The sequence below is a fragment of the Macaca fascicularis genome, chromosome 12, assembly GCF_037993035.2.
Source record: "Macaca fascicularis isolate 582-1 chromosome 12, T2T-MFA8v1.1".
Lineage (NCBI taxonomy): Eukaryota > Metazoa > Chordata > Mammalia > Primates > Cercopithecidae > Macaca > Macaca fascicularis.
In genome coordinates this window covers 128,351,882-128,363,637 of record NC_088386.1, presented here as the reverse complement: position 1 = coordinate 128,363,637, position 11,756 = coordinate 128,351,882, and the positions used below count along the sequence as shown (strand labels likewise).

The 11,756-nt window shown below is 61.0% G+C and overlaps 1 pseudogene; it reads right to left on the bottom strand.

The window, feature by feature from the left end:
* Positions 1-1,342: 1,342 nt before the first annotated feature.
* On the bottom strand, positions 1,343-8,649 carry LOC123568034 (DIS3-like exonuclease 2; annotated as a pseudogene).
* Positions 8,650-11,756: the final 3,107 nt, after the last annotated feature.

The window sequence follows — 11,756 nt, the reverse complement described above, 5'->3', positions numbered from 1 at the left end:
GTTGGTGAAAACGGTGCCCGACAATTTCTTAGGTGTAAACTCATAGCTTTCATCAAGTTCTCTAGAGGACACCAAAAGGTCAGCACCCCTGCATTAGTGGGACAGGTAGAGCCCCACCTCTCTCCACTGTGGTTGTCCCCAAGGAAGGGAAGGTGGTGCCAGAAAGCAGGACCCTCAGGAAGGGTCTGGGTGAGCTGGGAGGGCCTGGGGGTCCTAAAACCCCACCCGGGAGGCTGCAGTGCTGGGGGAGCCCAGGGGGCATAGATGAGGGCAGGGGGCACCGCAGGAGGCAGGGGAGGGCTCGCCAGGACTAAGGGGGATGGGACACAGAGGGGGCCGCCTGCCCTCCCACCCTGAAGAGCTTCACTGCTTGGAGGCAGCCCTCCGCCCTCGGTCCTGGGCCCTGGCTGGCTGGAGGGAGCTTCAGGGAGGCCCTGCCAGGCCACCTGTGGCTGAGGCAGCAGGTGAGAGTGACCAAGGGCCAGGGGTGGGGACTGGGAAGGCCCGTAGCTCTGTGTGCTATTGTGGGCAAGTGGTGGGGGCGTCCAGGGCTGACTGCACTGAGGTGGGGACAGAGAACTGTGGCGGCAGAGCACTGCGCCCCCTGCTGGTGCCATCTGTCAGTGCAGGCAGGGCTGGGCCCACTGCAAGATGACCTAGGCTTGAACTTCAGGACACAGAGTCCCGAGGGTCAGCAGGGGGAGTCTGTCCTTCCTCTTCTGCCCAGCTCCAGGTTAGGAACACCACGTTTACTGCACACAACGGGCTGGACACTGTACTCCCAGGGCACTCTGGATGTTAGGAAATTCAAAGCCAGGCACAGGGCCCAGGTGGTGACCTGCAGACCCCAGGGCCAGCTGGAGCCAAGCCCCTAAGGCGGCGTTAGGACAGGCCCACGTCCCCTTGGAGAGAACTGTGAATCAACAGTCATTCAGGGCAGGAGCCAAGCCAGGGACAGCTCTCTTCCTTGTCTTCAGGGGACAGTTTCCAGAGCGGCCAAGGACCATTCTCTGGCCCCTCATTCCTTCACATTCCTATAAACACAGTTCCCGAAGCCTGCACACCCTGCCAAGCTGTACTGGCCATGGAGGGGCCTGCTCTCTGGTTCCTGGGTCCTTGGGGAAGGGGGCCAGGCCTGACCCTGGGCCTGAAGCCACCATCCCAGGTGGGAGAGCTGGGCGTCTCTGCAAGGCCCATCAGGTGGGCTTTGTGCTAGGGCTGGGGAAGCGAGGGGTGGAGTGTGACCCATCACAGCCTGTACCCCTCCAGTGTGGGGTGGCTTGGGCTGCCCTGGCCGCCCACGGGCTCTCCCAGGGCACTCACATTGCAGTAGATGCGCTTCTGCACGCCATAGCGCAGCACCAGCACGTCGAAGGCTTGGTTCAGGACACCCATCACCATGGCTTCTGACTCCAGGGGGCCACTCTTCTGCAAGGACAGTGCTGCAGCCATGGCACCTCCTGGCACTGCCCTGGGCTTCTTGAGGCCTCCTGGTGAGTAGGTGCCCAGGAGGGTCGGGAGCCAGAGGGAGGTGAGGGGCACCAGGCTGGAGGGCTCACCTTGACCAGAACGGCAAAGAAGAGACCGGTGCTGAGCTCCTGCACGCGCTTGGACGCCATGTGGCGGTCGTTGCAGTGGTCCGCCTGCTTCTGCAGGGTATTGGGTGCCATGTCTAGTTGCTCCCTATAGTCTGGGAAGAGGGGGTGGGGTGGTGGGCGGTGCTGTATGGGGCATGAGGTTGGGGGGTGGGGAGTGGGGAAGGGCAATGGCTGGGGGATGGGCTGCATGGTGCTCCGCCCCAGGTGACAGATTAGGACTCCAGCACCCAGCTCCCAGGGCAGCAGAAAGCAGCCCTCTGAGGTCAGTGTCCTCCTCTCAGCTGTGTCCAGGGCTGGCTGTGGGCCCCCTGCAGCTTCCGCAGCACTGGTCCATAAGGAGAGTTCTCAGGCCAGGTTCCCCTTCGCTTGGGTCGCCCAACTTTTGGACCTCCACTGTCACTCCTGAATGGTCTTGGGCCATTCAGCACCCACTGTGGGTGAAGTGTGTGTACAGGGGCATGATGAGCGCATAGTGCCAGAACTATGCCGGGTCCCGCAGCAGCCCCGAGCAGAAGTATAGTGCCATCTGCGGGGCGAGTCAGAGCCTGGCCAGCCCAGAGCTTCCCGGCCAGTCCCGGAGGGCCCGTGTCACCCACAGCCTCGCCGTTGGCAGCCTTGGTGTGCACAGACCTGACGGACTGTTGGCTGCTGAGCAAAGCCAAGGAGGACCAGTGCCAGGACCAGTGCCCCTTTCTGCATAAGGGGACCCAAGGGGAGGCCAGGAGGCTGGGCAGAGCCCAGGGGTGCCCATACCTCTCTCCAGGAGACAAATCTGGCCTGCCTGGGCCTCCCAAATGCCCTCGAGGGGCAGCACTGAGAATGGCCCAGACATGTCCCGTCGCTGCTGAGTCACTGCTGGGCACCTCCAGGAGGGAACGGTCTCTGGTCTACTCCTCCCCAGCATGGGGCTGAGGCTGCTACTCTGGCCCAGGAAGGAGGAGGGAGAAGCCTGTGGCCATGTATGACCGGGGGCTGCAGACCGTGTCTGCTGGAGACACAAGCAGAAGCCGAGGTGGCTGTGGGTCTTTGTTCAAGGAGGCCAAGTCCATTGCTCCATCTGGCCAGAGTGGGAGGCAGGCGAGAAAGCCCAGGATGCCATTCCCTGCCCCGTGCAACACAGGCCTCAGGCTCCTGGCGCTTTCTTTCAGATTTAGGCCCACCTTTGGTCAGGGCCGACCTCATCCCCTCTGGCACTGAACCCGCCCAGCTGAAGCCACGCTTCAGCCCAGCACCTCTGTGCCCCCCAGTACTCCACCCCACAGCCGCCAAGGGAGGCAGTTTCCGGCCTGCCAGCCTCGGCCCTTCTCATCTCCAACCATCTGATCTTCCCAGGGGCTGAGACACAGAGGGCGGAGTTCCAGAGGCCCTTGTGCTGGGCAGGAGGCAGGGCTGGGACGGGGAGATACCCAGAGTCTCTAGGGATCAGCACACAGCCCGGCCCAGCTGGGGCCACAGTCACTGAAGCTGCTTGCCCTGCAGTCCCCCAGTTTTCAGGGCTGGGTGTCAAGGCCAGTGCTGCTGCCTGGGAGCGAGTGAATGGGTTCCTTGCAGAGGTCCAAGGTCACTCCTGTGTGTCTCGCTGGCTCCCTTGCTCCCTGGCTGCTGTACACACTCACCCTCCTGTGCCCTTGGCCAGACAGCCAGCTCCCATTACTCTGTGCACACGGGCCCTGGAATCCAGGGCGCAGCTGGTGGTGACCTGCTAGACTCCCTAACTCCACTTCCCTTCCAGCCCCTGCTGGGCCCTGGGTTAAGTTGGGGGCAAGTCTCCGGGGGAGGTGGGCACAGCCTCCACTCCCAGACACATCTGGGCTTTGTTCTCAGCGGTGGCCCAGTTCCCCAGATGACCTGGGTGAGGTTGAAGAAGGGCCCTGGCCCCTCCTGGCTGGTGGAGGTGGCTCAGGGTGGGGTGGGACGGGGGGTGGGGACCATGGCTTTCCCACAGGCCCAGCCGTCCCTGGGACAGCCCTGGAGTCCTGATGCAGAAGCTCACTGGGGACTGTGTGCCCCCTCACAGCTTTCTGTGCTCTCTGCTGCTGCCTTGCCCTGTCCCCACCGCAGTTCCCGGGGCCAAGGAACAGGAGCACCGCAGACCTTCTGGTGACTCGCTGCCATCAGATTCCCAGGCAAGGGCGCCTCCGAGCTCCCTGGCAGGCGAGCCAGGAGAATGCAGCCTTTTCAGGCTCTGGCTGACTCCGGAGCGGCTCTGATCTCTGGAACTCCAGCTTGGCTTGTACCTCCTTGAAGGTGATGGCATTAGAGGCAAGGGCATGGGATGGACCCCAGCGGGGCAGAGCCAGTGGGAGTTCTGGGACTCAGAGGCTGCTGTGCCATCTCTGCCAGGCCTAGAGCCACTGGTGTGTAGAACAGAAACAGCCCCTCAGGCACGGCCCAGCCCCTCTCAGCTGTGGGTGCCGTAGGTGCTTGGCTGGGCAGACACTTGTGACTGGGGGCAGGTCAGGGCGGCCAGGCCCAAGCAGATCCTGATGGCTTCAAACCCAGCAGAGCTTGAAGTGTCAGAAAATAAATCCACTGGGGTCAGCTGAAGCCATCCAGTTCTTGAGAACAGACTGAATCTGCTGTGTGACCAAGCTCCTGAAATACAGCCTGTCCCTGCCCCTGGGCTGGGCTGGGGCCCAGAGCTGACTCATCAGCACCCACTGCTCCCGCTGGCCCGAGGGTCCTCTGGGGTCCTGGTCCCAGGATGCTCAGGCCCTGCACGGGTGAAGCTCAGCCTTGGGGGCTGTGACAGGCGTCCCAGAGCAAGCCCAGCTGTCCACCCCACAGGCTGCCACCTCCCTGCAGGCCCAGGCCTAGGCCCACGGCCAAGTCTGCTTCTTTCCCACACTGGCCAGAGGCCAACAGCTGGTTCTGGACTCCACATGCGGGAGTGGAGGCTGTGGAGTGTTCCCCGGGACAGGAAGCCACACGGGACTCTGTCTCTCCTCCAGGACCCCAGCCTGACAGGAGGTCTCGGTAGCCCCTCAGCTCCAAGGCATGTTGTCCTTGAGCAAGTCTGAGCAGGAGGCAGCGGTTCAAACTCAAGAGGCTCAGGGTGCCCCCTCCTAGGTGCTGCCTGGGGTCGGCCTCCTCTCCCACCCTCCGGCAGAGGAGGAGCAGCCCCGTCCACCCAGCCATGTCCAGAGCAGGGCAGGAACGGTGGTGGGCTGTGCTTGCACGTGGAGGTCACAGGTCTGGGGCCAGTGTGCTCCCAGGAGCCGGGGAGGACGGGGCTGGACCCTCCTTACCTGCATGGGCCGGGGCTGGACCCTCCTTACCTGCATGGGCCGGGGCTGGGCCCTCCTTACCTGCATGGGACAGGTCTGGGCCCTCCTTACCTGCATGGGACAGGGCTGGGCCCTCCTTACCTGCATGGGCCGGGGCTGGGCCCTCCTTACCTGCATGGGCCGGGAGCACATGTTGGTGAGCACCTCCTCCCAGGCCAGTGAGTACTTGTCATCTCCAAATGTTTGGGTCAGGCTTTTCTAGAAGCAAATCCCAGAAACCCGTGTGGTCCAGCTCGGGGAGAGACTCGGGGCCCTGTCATCTGCTAAGTACCTCATGCCCAGCTCTCAGGGGGAGGAGCTGCCTGGGGGCTCAGCCCTGCTCAGAGGGGATGGGTGGGGAGAGGGGGCAGCTGCCGACAGCCTGTGGCCCACACTGGCCTGAGGTTAGTCCCTTCCATGTCTTGCTGACTGGCCTGGACTCACTGGGCTCCAGCTCTCGGGCCTAGGGCACCTGCCTTCCCCTCCCAGGGTCGGGCCTGGGTGAGATTTCTCCCTCCTCTAGGACCAGAGCCAAGGCCCCGGGCACGAAGCACCTGAAAGTACCCACCAGGAACATTCCCAGGATTCCTACAATTCCAGCCCCCACACTCTGAAAGCCTCTGGGCCCAAGACCAGCCCTTTCTGGCCACAGGACCCCTGCCCTCTGCTAGGCCTCCAGGGTCCCCGCTTGGCACAGTCCTGGTGAGGGGGCAAGTCCCATTGTCAGGGCCCCTGTGACTCAGAGGGGCCCTTCCTCCCAGGGCCTCCTTCCTCCTCTATAGGAGAGACCTGGCTGAAGGGGAGGGACTCTGGGGGGAAGCAGAGGCCCTTGGACCCCCCACCTTCCAGGTCTTTCTCTTCTTTCCCCCAAGCAGAGCCTCCCCTGAACACTGCCCACCACTCACATTGAGGGCTCCTGCGGAGCTGAAGTCCACGGGCAGCCCCATCTGGTCGCAGAATTCCACCAGGTCATTGAGCATCCTTGTCTGGGGTGGGGGGTGCCGGCGCAGCAGGGCCTGCTCGGGGAAGGCGCGGTGGATCTTGAGGGCCACTGCCATGTTGGCCAAGAGCATGAACTCCTCCACGAGCCTGCAGAGGGTGGGTGGGATGGGAGGGACCGCTGGGGTTGGGGGACAGCTGCTCAGGCTTTCCCACGCTGCAGCCTGCCTGGCTCTCTATCACCCTTCAGGTCTCAGCTTAAAGACGACCTCCCAGCTGCCTCATCTCATGTGTTCCGCCAAGTCCCTGTCTTGCCCAGCACTCCCATGGTCTCCCCTGCACCAGTGGGTCTACATCACCTTCTCCTCTGACTGATTAGCTCCGTGCTGGCTCCTCCACTAGACCCTGGAGAGCAGGGACAGCCCCTGTCTAATTCACTGTTGCAGCCCCAGAGCTCAGCAGCCCACCCAATCCAGAGAAGGCACCGAGGAAAGATCACTGCTGAATGATAGGACACCTGGAACCCTTGGGCAGCCCTGGCTGTAAGAGGGCACTGTGCCCACCCAGGCCATGGGAACCCAGGGGGCCCTGGCCCAGGCCCTAGTTCGAGGACTCCCTGGGGCATGCCGCAGTGGTGAGTGGACTGAGGATCCCGCAAGACCAGGAGTGCTGGGCTCCCTTCTCCCTGGGGATGGTTCCTTGTTGGAGGGAAGCCTCCCGACAGGGTCTCTGAGGGTGGACAGCAGAGTCCGAGGCAGCAGGAGGGAAGCCCTCACCAGGGGATGAGGCAGGAGTCAGGACGGGGTGAGACCCCGGAGTCACCCTTTCAGGGGCTGCTGCTCTGGCTTCACTGTACGTGAGTGTCATTAGACTCAACAGTCACTATGAATGGACGTGGCTCCCGATGGAAGGACTGAGCAGGCCAAGTCCCTCGAGATCCAGGTGCTGCTTTCCAGTTGCCCCTCTTCCCCCAACATAGCCAGCCAGGGGTCTCCCACCCATGCCCTATAAGTCTCACTCCTGCCATCAATCTCGTCCCCTTACCCTGCTCCAAGTCTTCCCTGAATGTCAGACAGAATTCCCTTCCATGGGCGTTTATAGCTAGGGTCACCTGTGTCACTGTGTAGTGCCATTGGAATCTTATTTAGATTTTGTACTTACATCTTGTCAACCCAAGAGGAGTCCCAGTTCCTGCTGGAAAAATGGCTTATGTGATCTATCTTGGTTGGGTCATCATCAGCAAAAAGCCTCAAATGCATAGTTCATACATTCATTCGTTCACTCACTCCACAAGGATTACCATGTGCCAGGCACGGTTCTGGACTTTCTCCCCATGCAGCCGGACAATCCTCCTGGGCAGGAGCACCCAGGTTGTTCCCTGGTGCCCCCTTTTCCCTTCAGCCCAGCTGCAGGCCTGGGGGAGGAGGGACGCCTGTAGCCTCCAGGTCGACCCTGGGTTGCATTTTGCAGTGTGGCCAGCAGGGGGAAGCATGGCCCCATAGCGGGTTGCACTGAGGCTGCAGGCTAAGGAGGCCACTAGGCAGGCAGGGTGAAGGAGCAGGGCTGTGCAGGGCAGCCCTGGTTTCTCCCCTATGCCCATGCCCCACCCTATGGGTTTAGGAACTGAATGTCTGCGGGCCCCTGGGGCTGAGCCAGGCTCCTGCTCTTAGTTCCTGCAGGGGCTCTCCACATCCCTTCTCATGGTCTTCAGTAAACACGAGGACAAGGACAGGAGGGAGGGGACAGGGAGAGAGAGGGGACAGGGAGAGGGTGGGGCTGCTGTGGAAGCCTCTGCCATGACCACAGACCTCAGGCAAGCTGCTTCCCTGGCAACTCTGCTACCTGTCCTCCCTGGACCCCAGCACAGTCCCAGGAGTCACCCCTGCCCTCGACAGTGAACAAGTGCACTCTTGGTGACCTTGAATGTGAAGCCTGGTGAGGCTTTGGAGGAGATGCCCACCGTGCCAGGGCCCCTGGTGTGGCTAAGTCTCTGCTTCCCGTTCGGTCTCAGCCTCTCCCTCCCTCTGAGGTGCTGGGAGTTGGGACAGCGCCTGTGAAGCTCTGGCACAGCCAGTTGGGCCACATCAAGCAGGGACCCAGACAAAGGTCAAGGGCACTGAGGAGGGAGCTGGCACCACAGAGAGTGCACTTCCCAGGCGCAGCCTTGGCCATGATGCTTGTGGACAGCTGCAGGGGCTGTTTGCTGCCCTCATGTCCTTCTGATGCTGCAGGTAGCAGATGGGGGCGGAGAGAACAGGTGGGCTCTGAGCAGGAGTGAATGAAGGTGGGGCTGACCCCTGGCTGTGGTGGTGACGCCCTGGGGTGGCTGGAAGGGAGGTCCCCAGTGGAGTTTGGGGACAGGAAGGTGAAAGCCAAGCCCAACTGCCAGCAGCCAGAGTTGTACCAAGTTCAGGATTCACCATCGCAAACGGGGCCCCGCACCACAGGTGGGAGAACTGAGCTGAACAGTGCAGGGTGGGTGGGGTAGGGTAGGTGGGAGTTGGGCTCTCATCTGGGGCCAGCACATGGACCCCAGGCTCCAGTCCCCTGCCCTGTCAATTCCCTGATGGGCCAGCAGGTGGCGCCCAGCCGCCTCCTCCTCCTCCTCCTCCTCCTGAGGTCCTGGGATGGGGTAGCTCCAGCTTAGAGCCCAGGCACTCCTGCAAGAACCCAGGGCCAGAGATGGAGGCTGTGACAGCGACCCGGTCAGCAAGGCCCTCTTCCCCGACCTCCTCCCTCCCTCTCCTGGGGAGCAGTGCTAGGTGCACAGCCTGGACAGCCAAACCTCCTAAACGCCCCAAGGTGTCCTGGCTGGTCAGGCTGCGCCGCTCCACACTCTGGGCCATGGGAGCCCTGAAGGGGGCAGGGAGGGCACTGGGGCTGCTGGATGGGAGGGCACCCTGTCCCCTGCCCCAGCCTCAGACCTTGCTCCCCTGATGTGGGCACCAGCCCTAATGTCACCCCGCTCCTCCTAGCGCCAGGGGCACAGGCATGAGATCACTGGGCCTGCTGGGGATGGGGCGCTGGAGCTCAGGGACTGCCTGACAACTGCTCTCCGAGGGGCTGGGAATGGCTGCCAGCCAGCACCACCTTCCAGAACAGCCAGCCAAGGCCTCAGAGACGGGGCCTCGGTCCCAGACCTGGCATCGGCCGAGTGTCTGAAGCCCGCACCACCAGGGCCCCACCACTCTGGAGGTCTGGGGTGGGCTGTGCTGTGACAGCGGCTGCAGGGCCAGGACCCCAGCTCCTCGTCACTCCCTCCCAGCCCCCCTCCTCCCTGGGTCTGGGCCTCCCTGGGGCAGGAAGGGACGGGAAAGGGAGGGTAGGGATGAGGCTTGGCGAGCCCCTCACATGCTGTGGCAGACAGCAGGGAAAGGTCACCAGCCCCCCCACACAGTACACACTCCCCACAGCAAGGGTGACACTGGTAGAGACACAGGTTCCCACAGCGCACAAGTGTTCCTCTAAAGAAAGACCAACAACATCAATATATGAAACACAGGACTCTTCATGCATTTACGACAGGGTGTCCTTAGCCCTGAAGGTGCCGGCGAGCACCAGGACTGTGCAGAGGCAGCCACTGGGTGCCGCATTCCTGCTGGCTCAGGTGGGACCTGTTTCTGTCGCATCTTAAAGGATGATCCTGGGAAAGGCTGCTCTCGCCCTGGCGGGGCTCATGAGAAAAGGGAGAAGCCATCTGTGCTTCAGAGGAAGCCTGCCTTCCCTGACCACCGAGGAACCGGATCTGAATGTTTCTCTGCTCAGCTGGAGGGTTGGGGTTCGGTTTTGACATTCAGGGACCTGGGGCATCTGTGGCCAGGAAAGACCTGTCTAGGGGTGGTGGAGGGGGGTCCTTCACCTCTCGTGGCCCTGCCATTGGGAGAGGGGCTTCTCCTCAGTGGCTTGCAGGGAACGCCAGCATCAACATCAATCCCATGAAACATGCGCTCTTCATGCGTTTATCATAGGGTCTCCTCTGCCTTTAAGGTGCCGGCGAGCATCAGGCCTGTGCAGAGGCAGCACTGGGTGCTGCATTCCTGCTGGCTCAGGTGGGACCTGTGTCTGTCACATTTTGAAGGACGATGCTGGAATGCCAGCCCTGTCACTCTCTTGCTGCATGATTTCAAACTTTTTTTTTCCTTTAAGTTTGAGACAGGGTCTCTGTTACCCAGGTTGGAGTGCAGTGGCATGATCTCGGGTCACTGTAGCCTCGACCCCCCGGTGGCCCAAGTGATTCTGATCTTCCCATCTCAGCATCCAAGTAGCTGGGACCACAGGTGTGTACCATCTTGCCTGGCTAAATTTTGTTTATAGAGAGGGGGTCTCACTATGTTGCCCAGGCCGGTCTCCAGCTCTTGGGCTGAAGTGATCCTCCTGCCTCTGCCTCGGCCTCCCAAAGTGCTGGGATCACAGGCATGAGAGACCATGCCTTGCGAGATAAATTAGTTAAGCTTTCAGAATCTCCACTTCTTTCCCTGTAAAATAGGGAAGAAATGTGCCAGTGCCTGGCCTTGAAAAAAATAAGACATCATTGTAACATGTCCTATGTTGTGACTGCCATGATTGCCCCAGCTCTAGGAATTGGGCTAAACATGCAGCCACACTTAGAGAAGCTTCTCCTGGCCTCCCTCTGACAAGGGCAGCACTCTTGTCCCAGCCTCCGTCTCTTTTACCAGGTGGCCTCCCTACTTCTAGTCATGCTCTGCTCCGTGGACTTCACACCAAAGCTGGCCACATCCCTCTCCTGGAAAGGCCCTCTGCGGCTCCCCTGTCATGGACACAGTCCTACTTCCAGGGAATGAGGTTCTGCATCCAGCTCCCCTCCCCTTCACCCTCTCTTCACCCATCTCCTGCCACCTGCTTCTTGACATCCCATTCAGAGCCCATCCCAGCACTCAGCTGCCATGTCTGTGATGGCCTCTTTGATCACAGGGGCCGTTTCCTTCCATGCCCAGTGTCATGGACTCCGGTCCCACTGTAGATGCCAAGTGCATCTGCGCAGATTGAAGGACTCTAAGATGGGGCATGCCAGGCTCCAATTCAGGAGCCGAGAAGGCTGGGTCCCTGCCCCAGTGCCCTGTTCTGCTGGGCACACAGCTCTGGACTACGTGCTTCTGATGATGATGCTTGGATACCGACTGTCAAGCTCCGCCTGAGGGAGCTCGTTCCCAGGCAGACCAGAGGCAGCCAGGGCCGGGTCCTCTCTCCTCCCTGCTCCCCACAGGTGGACCGAGTGCCACCCTCGGGCTCAGACAAGACGGCAGCGACATCCCAGGGCAGCATGCCTCCTCCTGCAGAGCTGGGCTTTGTTAGTGTCCTTGTGTCCTCATTCTCCTTTGCATCCTAAGGCCTCCCTAAGTGGCTGCAGTCACCAGACTGTGCCCTTGGAGCAGCACTAGGAGAAGGAGAACAGGCAGTCCCTGCAACTGCCCCACGCAGTGCTGCCCACATGCTCGTCGCTTTCCAGGCCCCTGCAGCCCAGGCTGTTCCATCTCTTTCTGTGTGGGTCAAAGCCTAAGGTGTGGAAAAAAAAAAAAGACTGGCCACACACAGTCCCCCCACCCGCAGGCCACAGTCTGCACTGCTGCACCAGAAGGCCTTGACCCTAACTTTCTGGAGCCCTGACAGCAGAGGTGCATTCCTGAGTGCAAGACTAATTCCAAGACATAGTAAGCGAGAAAGGACTGTTTTATAGGAAAGGGGTGATATAGCAAAGGCACGGAGGCAAAACAAAAACAAACAGGCTGGACGTTGGCTCACACCTATAATCCCAGCACTTTGGGAGGCTAAGGTGGGTGGATCACCTGAGGTCAGGAGTTTGAGACCAGCCTGGACAACATGGTGAAACTCCTGTCTCTACTAAAAATGCAAAAATTAGCTGGGTGTGGTGATAGGCACCTATCATCCCAGCTACTTGGGAAGCTGAGGCGAGAGAATTGCTTGAACCCGGGAG